A 15,646-nucleotide genomic window follows, 5' to 3' on the forward strand; every position below is an offset into this window, starting at 1 on the left:
TATAGAAAATAGCTTGTAAACACTGCTCATATTCTGCTATCTAGCAGTGGTGGTCGGTCTCCAAGGCAAACAGCACAAACAAGTTATATAGAAAATAGCTTGTAAACACTGCTCATATTCTGCTATCTAGCAGTGGTGGTCGGTCTCCAAGGCAAACAGCACAAACAAGTTATATAGAAAATAGCTTGTAAACACTGCTCATGTTCTGTTGTCTAGCAGCGGTGGTCGGTCTCCAAGGCAAAAAGCACAAACAAGTTATATAAAAAATAGCTTGTAAACACTACTCATGTTCTGCTATCTAGCAGCGGTGGTCGGTCTCCAAGGCAAACAGCACATACAAGTTATATAGAAAAGAGCTTGTAAACACTGCTCATATTCTGCAGTCTAGCAGCGGTGGTCGGTCTCCAAAGCAAACAGCACATACAAGTTATATAGAAAATAGCTTGTAAACACTGCTCATGTTTTGTTGTCTTGCAGCGGTGGTCGGTCTCCAAGGTAAACACAATATACAAGTTATATAGAAAATAGCTTGTAAACACTGCTCATGTTCTGTTGTCTAGCAGCGGTGGTCGGACTCCAAGGCAAAAAGCCCAAACAAGTTATATAAAAAATAGCTTGTAAACACTGCTTATATTCTGTTGCCTAGCAGCAATGGTCATTCTCCAAGGCAAACAGCACATACAAGTTATATAGAAAATAGCTTGTAAACACTGCTCATATTCTGTTATCAAGGCAACAAGCTTGCTGTCTTCTGATTGGACAGTGCTTATTTTGAATATTTTTCACAACCTGAAGTGGAAGAAAAATGCCCAAAAGACTTAACTTATGACCAAAAACCTGAATTTATAACGGAAATTAAATAGGAAGATTCTTTCCAGAGTTTGTAGACCTGCTCCAAAAGCCTCCTGAAAAACCTCTCAGTGCACATAACCTAAGGCTATGTTCACACAAGGCATTTTTTGGTGCGGCTTTTTACATTGGTTTTATGCAAATACATGCAATAAAAAGCTGCCTTTTACATTACCAGCAAACCCTGCGATTTCAGAAAACTCATGCACACACACATGCTTTTTTTCCCTGATTGAAATGGAAAACTGCTGCGTTTTTTAAAGAAGCTGAATGTTAGTTCTATCAGTTTTTCTGCTGCTTTTTCACAATTGAAAGCAATGAGAAAGTGCAAAAACGCAGCAGGGCATTTTTTGGTGCACTTTGGTGAAAGAAGATGTACTGTAAACAAATGACACCCCCAAACCCCCCCCCCCCCCAAAAAAAAAAAAAAACTGGCAAAAACACAGCTTTTTTTTTACTACCATGAGATCAGATCTTGCTACCAAACCCCCCACCACCACCCCCAAAAACGCCCGGTGTGAACATAGCCTAAGGCCCTGTGCATACGTTGCGTTTTTTGGCGCAGGTTTTTTGAAATCTGCATCAAATCTGCATGCCTCTCCTGAAGCCAGCAAAGCCTATGGGGTTTTCCTTTTTTTTCCGTACGGTTTTGGTGCAGATTTTGATGCAGAAACAATCAATTATTGGTCGGGTTTAGCAGCATTTTTTTCACCCATTGACTTCAATTCATTGACTTTCTTGATGGCCCAAAAAAACGCACCAAAACTGCATATGGTTTTGACGCAGTTTTTTGCCACAGCGTGCAGATCTGGTGCAGAAAATTTCTGCACGAAGTCTCCAGCGTGTGCACATAGCCTAACACTTCACATGCAATGAATACAGACATAAAATTTGGCAAATTGACCACATGAATGGGGCTAATGCTTATGCGGAGGGGTGGCCATAGGCTGGCACTCCTATTTCTGACACTGATCCTCTAGTAAATACATGGAGACCCTACGACTTTTCCGTCTGCCACCGTCCGCTTCCTCCACACAGTCTTGTGTTACAATGGTCTTTTTCCCAGTGGGACAATATATCATTTTTGCTCTATGGACAGTCATGGCCGAGGTGTCTCCAGGCCTCAGGCGGGCACCTGCTGTTCTTGGTATCCTGGGTACGCCGTGTGTTTGGGAGCACCTGGGAGTGGAGCAGCTGGATGTTCGGTGTGAAATTCCATGACATCATTCCTCGGGAGACTCCACGTGTATCTCAGTACCTGCGCTCGCTCTTATATAATCCCTTCTCCCGTCTCTACATGCAGTGACCTGACAGCGCAACACTCTGTATCTTCACTCTACAGAATATTACAGCTTCATCTGGTCCGACCGTGTCTTATAAAAAACTATTCTTAACATTCTGGTTTTTATTTTTTAGTGTCCACAATGTTAAGGATCTTCCTTGATGAGGCCTACAGCAGGTCAACCCATACATTGTCCTGATGAGGCTTACAACACGTCAACCCGTATATTGTTCTGATGAGGACTACAGCAGGTCAACCCGTATATTGTCCTGATGAGGCCCACAGCAGGTCAACCCGTATATTGTCCTGATGAGGCCTACAGCACATCAACCCGTATATTGTCCTGATGAGGCCCACAGAAGGTCAACCCGTATATTGTCCTGATGAGGCCTACAGCACATCAACCCGTATATTGTCCTGATGAGGCCTACAGCAGGTCAACCCATATATTGTCCTGATGAGGCCTACAGCACGTCAACCCATATATTGTCCTGATGAGGCCTACAGCACGTTAACCCGTATATTGTCGTGATGAGGTCTACAGCAGGTCAACCCATATATTGTCCTGATGAGACATACAGCACATCAACCCGTATATTGTTCTGATGAGGCCCAGAGCAGGTCAACCCCTTTATTGTCCTGATGAGGCCTACAGCACGTCAATCCGTATATTGTCCTGATGAGGCCTACATCACGTCAACCCGTATATTGTCGTGATGAGGTCTACAGCACAACAACCCATATATTGTCCTGATGAGGCCTACAGCACGTCAACTCGTGTATTGCTCTGATGAGGCGTACAGCACGTCAACCCGTATATTGTCCTGATGAGGCCTACAGCACCTCAAACCGTATATTGTCCTGATGAGGCCTACAGCACGTCAACCCGTATATTTTCCTGATGAGGCCTACAGCACGTCAACCCGTATATTGTCCTGATGAGGCCTACAGCATGTCAACCCGTATATTGTCCTGATGAGGCCTACAGCACGTCAACCCGTATATTGTCCTGATGAGGCCTACAGCATGTCAACCCATATATTACCCTGATGATGCTTACAGCACGTCAACCCGTATATTGTCCTGATGAGGCCTACAGCACATCAACCCATATATTGTCCTGATGAGGCCTACAGCAGGTCAACCCGTATATTGTCCTGATGAGGCCTACAGCACATCAACCCATATATTATCCTGATGAGGCCTACAGCAGGTCAACCCGTATATTGTCCTGATCTATCGGCAATCAAGTCACCCACCAGTCCCCATTTTATGCTATTCATAAAATGCTGGATTTCATCTGCACCCCTCCTTTTTTATGCGTTCCAACATCCACAATTTTTGAGATATGTGGACAGGCCAGCTCCACCAGATACTTGGTTCCCCTCTTTCACCTCTTGTAAGACCACATTCACACGTTCAGTATTTTAGCTCAGTGGAGTGGGTATGAAATATAGAAGTGGTGCCCGGGTTTCTATTATACCTTACTCGGATTGTCTCACTCCTGGTTTTGGCTACAAATACTGAGGTAAAAAACTCTCCAAAGATTTCTGGAAGATGTTCCAGAAAAAATCTCGAGTTCCCCATTAACTTCCATCACACTAGGCACTCGAGTCGCGCCCATCTGAGCGTCCGTAGTGGTTGTGCTCGCTGATCAGCACTAATAACCCAGCATAATCTAATTAACACATTGCAATTGACCTGGTAATAAAAATATCTTCAGTTCTCTTAGCTATGAATAGAATCCCTGCCGAAAAGAGGGTGTTGTCTGATACTCTACGATTAATGGGTGTCATAAAGAAAAAAAATTCCATGCCCAGGGTACAGAAACTCCCAGCTGCAACTCTCCTCTCAAGTCTACAGACATAAATGGCAGGGGGCTCTGTGATGCCTACAGTAAAGCATGATAATTGCTTAGTGATGCCTACAGTGAAGCATGGTGGTGGCTCAGAGATGCTGCCTATAGTGATGCATGGTTGTGGCTCAGTAATATCTATAATGAAGCATAGTGATGGATCAGTGATGCCTACGGTGGAGCATGGCAGCGGCTCAGTGATGTTGCCTACAGTGAAGCATAGTGTTGGCTCAGTGATGCCTACAGTGTAGCATGGCGCTGGCTGAGTAATGCTTACAGTGCAGCATGGCGATGGCTGAATGAGGTCTATAGTGAAGCATGGATGTGGTTTGGTGATGACTACAGTGAAGCATGGCGGTGGTTCGGTGAGGTTTACAGTAAAGTGGGGCGGTGGCTCAGTGATGACTACAGTGAAGCATGGAGGTGGCTCGGTGATTACTACAGTGAAACATGGCGGTAGCTCAGTGATGAATACAGTGAAGCATGGCAATGGCTTGGTAATGCCTACAGTAAAGCATGGCAGTGTCTCAGAGATGCTGCCCACAGTGAAGCATGGCTGTGGCTCAGTGCTGCCTACAATGAAGCATGGCAGTGGCTCAGTGATACCTACAGTGAAGTATGGTTGTGGCTCGGTGATATCTATAGTGAAGCATGGCTGTGTGTCAGCGATGCCTACAATAATGCACGGCGGTGACTCAGTGATGCCTACAGTGAAGCATGGCGGTTGCTCGGTGATGACTACAGTGAAGCATGGTGACGCCTACAGTGAAGTATGGCGGTATCTCTGTGGCTGTTTTGCTTCCTCTGGCAATGGAAACCTGCAGAGACAAAATGGATTCAATCAAGTATCAGGCAATCCTATTAGAAATGATCATGCCTTCTGTGTGGAAGCTAAAGCTTGGGTGTCATTGGATATTCTAACACGACAAGCATACCTCACAGGCCACCAAGGCTTGGATATAGGCCTCGTTGCCACTTCCAATCCGGTAAAAAAAAACGCATTGCACTCGGACCCATGTTATTCAATGAGGTAGTAAAAAGAAATCCGGCACTCGGTTTTTCCAAAGAAAAGACCACAATGTGAGTCAATCCGTGATCATTCGGTCCATTCCTGGACCTTTTCAAACTCCCCCCAGATTGGTGGTAGCTTGTGAAGAGCGGAAGCCCATATGGATTTGTGGAGTCACCGCTATGGGAGCGAACCCCAAGAAGAAGTCCTGGACGATTCTTTTTTAAAGCCCCAGCATTGCCCACCTAGAAATCCATTCATTTCACACCTCATCAGCCCCAAACCCTCCATCATGGCCCATTTCACCCACGACCCAAAATGCCTACACTTGTTTTTCCACGTTTTCACTATCTCGCCAGCCGAAGCTGAATTAATTGATTCCAACATGTCACATCAATTATTCAGTGCATTCCTGGTTTCTGCTGCAGGAAGCGGAGAGAGCCGGAGAACATCCCATCAGGCCGCCCCTGTAAAGTCGGATCTTACTGCCAGCGGCAATCACGTTACAATGTGCAGCCACAACCCTATTAACCGCGGAGGGCAAGTGGCAGGTGTGATATGACCGAATCACCAAAGCTGGGCATGCTTGTAATTGGGTACTATGGAGGCGGAATGACTTCATGGCACAATGATGTCATCACACTCGATGGTAGACGTTCACGGTGGAGACCATGTGGCGAGGGTCAGTCCCAGGTGCGGACATATGATTAGTGCAACCTGTGTGGCTGCACAGGGGCTCAAGAGGTCAGGGGGCTCCTTGCTACCTCCAAAGCAGGTGGAATTGTGTGTGTTGATGAGCTTTCGGGCTGAAAAGGTCCTAGATTTTGTTGTTGCACTGGGGCCTTGCTTGCAGAGGCCCTGTGGACTTTCCAGCACATTCCTTTTGACCTCTATTGGTGCAACCTGTGCGGCCGCAAAGGGCCCCTTACTACCTCCAAAGTAGGTAGAATTGCACATGTTGAGAAGTTTTTGGGCTGAAAAGGACCTATATTTTGTTCTTGAACTGGGGCCTTGCTTACAGCACATTCCTATTCACCTCTATTGGTGTAACCCGTGCGGCCGCACAGGGGCTCAAGACGTCAGGGGGCCCCTTACTACCTCCAAAGCAGGTGGAATTGTGCATGTTGAAAAGCTTTTTGGCTGAAAAGGACCTGTTTTGTTCTTGCACAGAGGCCTTGCTTGCAGCGGCCCTGTGGCCTTTCCAGCACATTCCTAGTTACCTCTATTGGTGCAACCTGTGCGGCCACAAAGAGGCTCAAGAGGTCAAGGGGCTCCTTACTACCTCCAAAGCAGGTGGAATTGTGCATGTTGAGAAGCTTTTGGGCTGAAAAGGGCCTATATTTTGTTCTTGCACTGGGGCCTTGCTTACAGCGGCCCTGTGGCCTTTCCAGCACATTCCTAGTCACCTCTATTGGTGCAACCTGAGCGGCCACAAAGACGCTCAAGAGGTCAAGGGGCCCCTTACTACCTCCAAACCAGGTGGAATTGCACATGTTGATGAGTTTTTGTGCTGAAAAGGGCCTATACCGTATTTTGTTCTTGCACTGGGGCTTGCTTACAGCGGCCCTGTGGACTTCCCAGCACATTCCTATTCACCTCTATTGGTGCAACCTGTGTGGCCGCAAAGTGGCTCTAGAGGTCAGGGGGCTCCTTGCTACCTCCAAAGCAGGTAGAATTGTGTGTGTTGGTAAGCTTTTGGACTGGAAAGGGTCCATATTTTGTTCTTGCATAGGTGCCTTGCTTGCAGCGGCCCTGTGGACTTTCCAGCACATTCCTATTCACCTCTATTGGTGCAACCTGTGTCACCACACAGGGGCTCAAGAGGTCAGGGGGCCCCTTACCTCCAAAACAGGTGGAATTGTGCATGTTGATTGGCTTTTGGACAGGAAAGGACCTATATTTTGTTCTTGCCCAGGTGCCTTGCTTGCAGCGGCCCTGTGGACTTTCCAGCACATTCCTATTCACCTCTATAGTGCCACAATGAAGCACCGGCACTGAGCGAACTTCTTAAAATTCTCATCTACACTTTTTTTTCACGTGCACATTGACCTGCGGAGCTAATTTTCAGTCCTCAGCTTGTCAATCACTGTCCGGGGATTTTACATGGGCAAATCCATATCAAAATCCTGACAGCTTTCCTTCAAAAACAGCGCCACCACTGATCATAGTTTAGGTCTGGTATTACAACTCAGACCAATTGAATTGAATGGGGCTTAGTTGCAGTACCATGTACAACCTATTTTCTGGGGTGGCGCCGTTTGTGGAAAAAAAAAAAAGCAACTGTGTTTTTTTAAGCCTAAGCCCATCCCTTTAAGATGATTGAATATGATGAATAATCACATGTGAAACGCTATTTATCAGCAATGGATGATGCTCATTATTGGGATTGGATGCGCGGCCGCTCTGCACCACGCCTCGTTGTTGCCGACGGTGAGGATCCATCACATGCAGATGTGTCTTCTCCTGAGTGAAGACCCCAGAACTCAATGCTCTCCCATTGTTTTATGCGCAGCAGTGGATGGAGCCCAGGTGCGACTGACAGAGCATTATGGATCATATAGAATGAGCTCTGGCCACAGCAGAGGGTCCTCAATTCTTATTTAAAGGGACCCTGTCACTTTAACTTACACTTAGAAGACAATACAGCGCCTCACGGAGGCAGCAAGTGACGATGCGGCTCTGCAATAGGGGACTTCATGTGTCACTGTACACATTCTGCGCATAGACTCTTACTCTTTTATTCCCTGTTATCAGTCAATTCAGGCTCTTCAATAGGATGAATTAAAGGGATTATCCCATAATACAAATTAACTCTTTAAAATTTAACCCATAGTAGTGCTAAAATAAAATCTATACCTACCGGACCTCTGTTACTCTTCTGTACTTATGTCAGTGCCTGACTTCCTCTTCCGGCAAGGATTGGTTGCAGCAGTCCTAAATCCCCCTGCCCGCTGATAGGTGACCACTGTAGCCAAACATCCCCCCCCCTCCACCAACAGAACAGGAAGAAAGGAGATCAATGAGGGAAGACACAGGCAGCAATATGGGAAAGCAGTAAGGGTCCAATAGATGTGGTGTTTTTTTTTATTATTTTAGCCTCTTGTTAGAAAAGTTTATTAGTGGTGGAAAATCCCTCTAAGTGCTCATACATTTTAAATGTCCAGTAGTGATGAGCGGGCACTACCATGCTCGGGTGCTCAGTACTCGTAACTAGTGATGAGCGGGCACTACCATGCTCAGGTGCTCAGTACTCGTAACTAGTGATGAGCGGCCACTACCATGCTCGGGTGCTCAGTACTCGTAACTAGTGATGAGCGGGCACTACCATGCTCGGGTGCTCAGTACTCGTAACTAGTGATGAGCGGGCACTACCATGCTCGGGTGCTCAGTACTCGTAACTAGTGATGAGTGGGCACTACCATGCTCAGGTGCTCAGTACTCGTAACTAGTGATTAGCGGGCACTACCATGCTCAGGTGCTCAGTACTTGTAACTAGTGATGAGCGGGCACTACCATGCTCGGGTGCTCAGTACTCGTAACTAGTGATGAGCGGGCACTACCATGCTCAGGTGCTCAGTACTTGTAACTAGTGATGAGCGGGCACTACCATGCTCAGGTGCTCTGTACTCGTAACTAGTGATGAGCGGGCACTACCATGCTCAGGTGCTCTGTACTCGTAACTAGTGATGAGCGGGCACTACCATGCTCAGGTGCTCTGTACTAGTAACTAGTGATGAGCGAGCACTACCATGCTCGGGTGCTCTGTACTCGTAACTAGTGATGAGCGGGCACTACCATGCTCGGGTGCTCAGTACTCGTAACTAGTGATGAGCGGGCACTACCATGCTCTGGTGCTCAGAACTCGTAACTAGTGATGAGCGGGCACTACCATGCTCAGGTGCTCAGTTCTCGTAACTAGTGATGAGCGGGCACTACCATGCTCAGGTGCTCAGTTCTCGTAACTAGTGATGAGCGGGCACTATCATGCTCGGGTGCTCAGTACTCGCAACTAGTGATGAGCGGGCACTACCATGCTCGGGTGCTCAGTACTGGTAACTAGTGATGAGCGAGCACTACCATGCTCGGGTGCTCTGTACTAGTAACTAGTGATGAGCGGGCACTACCATGCTCGGGTGCTCAGTACTGGTAACTAGTGATGAGCGGGCACTACCATGCTCGGGTGCTCAGTACTCGTAACTAGTGATGAGCGGGCACTACCATGCTCGGTTGCTCAGTACTCGTAACTAGTGATGAGCGGGCACTACCATGCTCGGTTGCTCAGTACTCGTAACTAGTGATGAGCGGGCACTACCATGCTCGGGTGCTCAGTACTCGTAACTAGTGATGAGCGGGCACTACCATGCTCGGGTGCTCAGTACTGGTAACTAGTGATGAGCGGGCACTACCATGCTCGGGTGCTCAGTACTCGTAACTAGTGATGAGCGGGCACTACCATGCTCGGGTGCTCAGTACTGGTAACTAGTGATGAGCGGGCACTACCATGCTCGGTTGCTCAGTACTCGTAACTAGTGATGAGCGGGCACTACCATGCTCGGGTGCTCAGTACTCGTAACTAGTGATGAGCGGGCACTACCATGCTCGGGTGCTCAGTACTGGTAACTAGTGATGAGCGGGCACTACCATGCTCGGGTGCTCAGTACTCGTAACTAGTGATGAGCGGGCACTACCATGCTCGGGTGCTCAGTACTGGTAACTAGTGATGAGCGGGCACTACCATGCTCGGGTGCTCAGTACTCGTAACTAGTGATGAGCGGGCACTACCATGCTCGGTTGCTCAGTACTCGTAACTAGTGATGAGCGGGCACTACCATGCTCGGGTGCTCAGTACTGGTAACTAGTGATGAGCGAGCACTACCATGCTCGGGTGCTCTGTACTGGTAACTAGTGATGAGCGGGCACTACCATGCTCGGGTGCTCAGTACTGGTAACTAGTGATGAGCGGGCACTACCATGCTCGGGTGCTCAGTACTGGTAACTAGTGATGAGCGGGCACTACCATGCTCGGGTGCTCAGTACTGGTAACTAGTGATGAGCGGGCACTACCATGCTCGGTTGCTCAGTACTCGTAACTAGTGATGAGCGGGCACTACCATGCTCGGTTGCTCAGTACTCGTAACTAGTGATGAGCGGGCACTACCATGCTCGGGTGCTCAGTACTCGTAACTAGTGATGAGCGGGCACTACCATGCTCGGGTTCTCAGTACTCGTAACTAGTGATGAGCGGGCACTACCATGCTCGGGTGCTCAGTACTGGTAACTAGTGATGAGCGGGCACTACCATGCTCGGGTGCTCAGTACTGGTAACTAGTGATGAGCGGGCACTACCATGCTCGGGTGCTCAGTACTGGTAACTAGTGATGAGCGGGCAATACCATGCTCAGGTGCTCTGTACTCGTAACTAGTGATGAGCGGGCACTACCATGCTCAGGTGCTCTGTACTCGTAACTAGTGATGAGCGGGCACTACCATGCTCGGGTGCTCAGTACTGGTAACTAGTGATGAGCGGGCACTACCATGCTCGAGTGCTCTGTACTCGTAACTAGTGATGAGCGGGCACTACCATGCTCAGGTGCTCGGTACTCGTAACTAGTGATGAGCGGGCACTACCATGCTCAGGTGCTCTGTACTCGTAACTAGTGATGAGCGGGCACTACCATGCTCGGGTGCTCAGTACTCGTAACTAGTGATGAGCGAGCACTGCCATGCTCAGGTGCTCAGTACTTGTAACTAGTGATGAGCGGGCACTACCATGCTCGGGTGCTCAGTACTGGTAACTAGTGATGAGCGGGCACTACCATGCTCGGGTGCTCAGTACTGGTAACTAGTGATGAGCGGGCACTACCATGCTCGGGTGCTCAGTACTGGTAACTAGTGATGAGCGGGCACTACCATGCTCGGGTGCTCAGTACTCGTAACTAGTGATGAGCGAGCACTGCCATGCTCAGGTGCTCAGTACTTGTAACTAGTGATGAGCGGGCACTACCATGCTCGGGTGCTCAGTACTGGTAACTAGTGATGAGCGGGCACTACCATGCTCGGGTGCTCAGTACTGGTAACTAGTGATGAGCGGGCACTACCATGCTCGGGTGCTCAGTACTGGTAACTAGTGATGAGCGGGCACTACCATGCTCGGGTGCTCAGTACTGGTAACTAGTGATGAGCGGGCAATACCATGCTCGGGTGCTCTGTACTCGTAACTAGTGATGAGTGAGCACTACCATGCTCGGGTGCTCAGTACTCGTAACTAGTGATGAGCGGGCACTACCATGCTCAGGTGCTCTGTACTCGTAACTAGTGATGAGTGAGCACTACCATGCTCGGGTGCTCAGTACTCGTAACTAGTGATGAGCGGGCACTACCATGCTCGGGTGCTCAGTACTGGTAACTAGTGATGAGCGGGCAATACCATGCTCGGGTGCTCTGTACTCGTAACTAGTGATGAGTGAGCACTACCATGCTCGGGTGCTCAGTACTCGTAACTAGTGATGAGCGAGCACTACCATGCTCAGGTGCTCAGTACTCGTAACTAGTGATGAGCGGGCACTGCCATGCTCAGGTGCTCAGTACTTGTAACTAGTGATGAGCGGGCACTACCATGCTCGGGTGCTCAGTACTGGTAACTAGTGATGAGCGGGCACTACCATGCTCAGGTGCTCAGTACTGGTAACTAGGGATGAGCGGGCACTACCATGCTCGGGTGCTCAGTACTCGTAACTAGTGATGAGCGAGCACTGCCATGCTCAGGTGCTCAGTACTTGTAACTAGTGATGAGCGGGCACTACCATGCTCGGGTGCTCAGTACTGGTAACTAGTGATGAGCGGGCACTACCATGCTCAGGTGCTCAGTACTGGTAACTAGGGATGAGCGGGCACTACCATGCTCGGGTGCTCTGTACTCGTAACTAGTGATGAGCGGGCACTACCCGCTAGGTTACTAGTTACCTCTGCAGCGATGTTGGCAGCACTCATACCTACTCTGAAAAGACGATCTCTGGATATGACGCGGAGCTCGTGCACTCAGCTTCTGTGATCGGCCATGATGAGGCCTGTTCTGAGTGGATCCTGTCTTGTTATCCGCTGTATGGTCTTGGCCGCCGTGCTGCAGCTCAGTGTCAGGGCGATGCAATCTTCGTATAGCCTTGGACATCTTTATGTAGAGCAAAAATAGTGGTGGCCACACAAAATATTCCAAATTTGGGCAGAATTTGGCCATTTTCACTTAGGGGTGTACTCACTTTTGTTGTCAGAGGTTTAGACATTAATGGCTGTGTGTTGAGTTATTTAGAGGGGACAACATTTACCCTGTTATACAAGCGGTACACTGACACTGTATACAGGCGGCGCACTGACACCGCACATTGTATACAAGCTGCGCACTGACACCGCACATTGTATACAAGCTGCGCACTGACACCGCACATTGGATACAAGCTGCGCACTGACACCGCACATTGGATACAAGCTGCGCACTGACACTGTACATTGTATATAAGCTGCACACTGACACCGTACATTGTATATAAGCTGCACACTGACACCGTACATTGTATATAAGCTGCACACTGACACCGTACATTGTATATAAGCTGCACACTGACACTGTATACAGGCTGCACACTGACACCGTACATTGTATATAAGCTGCACACTGACACCGTACATTGTATATAAGCTGCACACTGACACTGTATACAGGCTGCACACTGACACTGCACATTGTATCACAGGGTCAGATCTGCAGTGCTGTCCCAGGAAAAGATGTAATAACATATTTGCAAAAATGTGAGGGGTGTACTCACTTCTGTGATATACTGTATATTTTGGAGCCATTTTCCAGCTAATGACTAAGGCGTCAAGTATGATCATTGTCTGTGCGCGGATCCTCTATATAAATAGAGGTAATGTACGGTCATTAGTGCAGACACACCCGCAGATAATTAGAGGTTACACTTCAGTGCTGGCGGATATAGGGCTCATGCCGCTCCCAGATAATAGCGAGGTCGCCGTACGCCTCAGTACAGGACACGTTCTCCTAGCTGGGGGAGGTGGTGGGTTCTTCTTCTGCTATAAGGGTAGGTATACCGTTGGCCAAGCTCTCAGCCATCCCATATACATTCACAGACACTTATAAGCAGCTGATGAAGGATTGGGCATATTGAAATCTAACATGTCCCATCCTTCTTCACAGCCCCAACATCTACAGTCTTGGAAGAGTGGTCCGCCCTTATACATATATATGAGTAGAGCTGGGCGAACTCGCAAATAACCGGGAATGGCGGGTCCCTGTTCTCTTTTTTTTTTTTTAAATCTATTTCGGATCCAGAATTTGGTCCCCATAGAAGTCTATGGGGACCAGAATCCGGCAAGTAAAAATGTTGGTATAAGGGATAGGAGGGTAGAAATGCGTGCTGTACTTACCGAGGATCGGTCATGGCGGTACACTGCTTCCAGGACACGCATTCACTTCTGGAGCCGATAATTAACCCTTATTGAATATTCACTGCTTTCCCCGCCCACCGGCGCCTGTGATTGGTTGCAGTCAGACGCGCCCCCACACTGTTAAAGCGTGTCTGACCAATAACAGACCCGGATCGGTCATATTGAATTTCAACATACTTCGTTCTCAAGGGACATAAGCGAAATGCACCCTCTCCCCATTGGTAAAGGATGCACAGTCAGGAAAAACGAGCGTGCATGTGTATGAGAGGGTCAAGAAGAATAGCTGTCAGCCAAATATATGAATGACCGGCATCTAATAACACTATATGGCCGAATTCACACTACAAAAGCTTGAATTTCAGAGTTTCGACAAACAGTAAGAAATCTGTAGACACCTAGTGGTGTAACGATGTATTACACCCAGTGCAGATAAGCCGCGTGGTGACCTCTTCAGTTCCCGCTATCTTAGCAGCAGCGAACTCTGAGCTTTTCGTGTATCATAAGCCGATAATATAAGGGCTCCTGACACTCCACTGCGATATGCTCTCAGTATGGCGCTCACGTCTCCCACAGAGCTTATCTGCAGCAATATGTCCGCTATTTAAAGGGACACTCCCGCCAGTGTGGACAAAGCGTAAGATGATGCATGGCAGTTAGGGGGCAGCGCACGGTACAGGATTTTTCACCTTGCACAGGGATATGGCCGGGAGTAGCTGCTCAGAGACCTGTTTGAGGGTCAGGTCCTCCTCCACCTGCTCCCCGCTATCAGGAGGGGGAGATCTGCGACTGTCCGCGCCCTCAGCAGGAGTGGAGGGGTTGTCTCTTAGGGGTCGTAGTGAGTCCGGGGGGCTCCCCTCTGGCAAACTCCTTCAGTTTATCAGCTGCGCTGGTATTTTTGGCGTGTAATAGGAGCAGATGTGACGGTGTCCCTTTAAGAGAAAGGTAGGCCACTGGTCCTGTTAACAGATGGAGGGTTAGGGCCCCAAGTGAGGGATAAGTCTGCAGATGAGGGCCCAAGCTGTGTTTAGCGCTATAGTCCAGCAGAGAAGGAGGCGGGGTGGGGGTCTGCTCCGTTGCCAGTGGCCTCCACCCTGTATCCAGGGTCTGCTCCCTGGGTTTTTCGGTTCCAGAGCAGGTCCCCCACAGGCAGGGTGAGAGAGAAGAAGAAGATAGCCGGCGGCGTGGGCACTAACGGGGAGAGGGGAAGATAGCAGAGAGTAGTAGAGATGGGTTTTCAAATACCGCGTCAATGACCAAAGGACGATGGAGATGTAAGATTAATGCTGCTTTATTTTCATGCTCAGGTCAACGCGTTTCAGGAGACTCGGCTCCCTTCATCAGGACAACAGGCAAAAGAACATCAAATCTCTTGATGTTCTTTTGCCTGTTTGTCCTGATGAAGGGAGCCGAGTCTCCTGAAACGCGTTGACCTGAGCATGAAAATAAAGCAGCATTAATCTTACATTTCCATCGTTCTTTGGTCATTGGCGCGGTATTTGAAAACCCATCTCTACTACTCTCTGCTATCAGCCACTTTGGGGACTGCAGCCTTGACCTGGAGTTACATGCTTATATAGGAGTTGTGACTGTGACAACTTCCTCAACCACGTTATTTAACCCCTTGTCCTACTGGGGTAAGACCCTATTGCAGTTCTTTTTCCACAGTTCTCTATTTCCTGGGGGAGGGGAAGAGGCAGGGCCCGTCTGTCGGGCACTCACCGATGATACCCATCCTCCGGTGCCTGGCACAGCGACGCTGGATCCTCCGATGTCTCGCCGGGAGAAGGGAAGGAGCTCTCTGCTGTGGCCGGAGCTCCCTCACGGCGTGCTTCCAAGATGGCCGCCAGCCCGTGCTGGTGAGCTGCTTCCGGGCCAGATTGCAGATTCTGCTCCCCTGAAGCCCAGGGGGATCCCCTCTCAGAGGAGACAGCTGCCGGGGCAGGAGAGGCCACACACCCTGAGGATGACCGTGGGGGTCAGGTCAGGATACTGAGAGCTCAGTCTCCACGCTACATCACTCCGCCCTGGATTTTTCTCCTTGACGTCCTTTGTCTCCATGCGCTGCCCCCTTTACATTAGGGATGAACACAAACAATGGCCCCTTATTAAAGCACTTATTTCCGCCATGACAGAAACACACCCAGACTCGTGATGGGGCGTCCCTGGCACCAGTCACTCGTGTACCTGTGAC

This window comes from Anomaloglossus baeobatrachus, chromosome 7 (genome assembly GCF_048569485.1).
Source record: "Anomaloglossus baeobatrachus isolate aAnoBae1 chromosome 7, aAnoBae1.hap1, whole genome shotgun sequence".
Lineage (NCBI taxonomy): Eukaryota > Metazoa > Chordata > Amphibia > Anura > Aromobatidae > Anomaloglossus > Anomaloglossus baeobatrachus.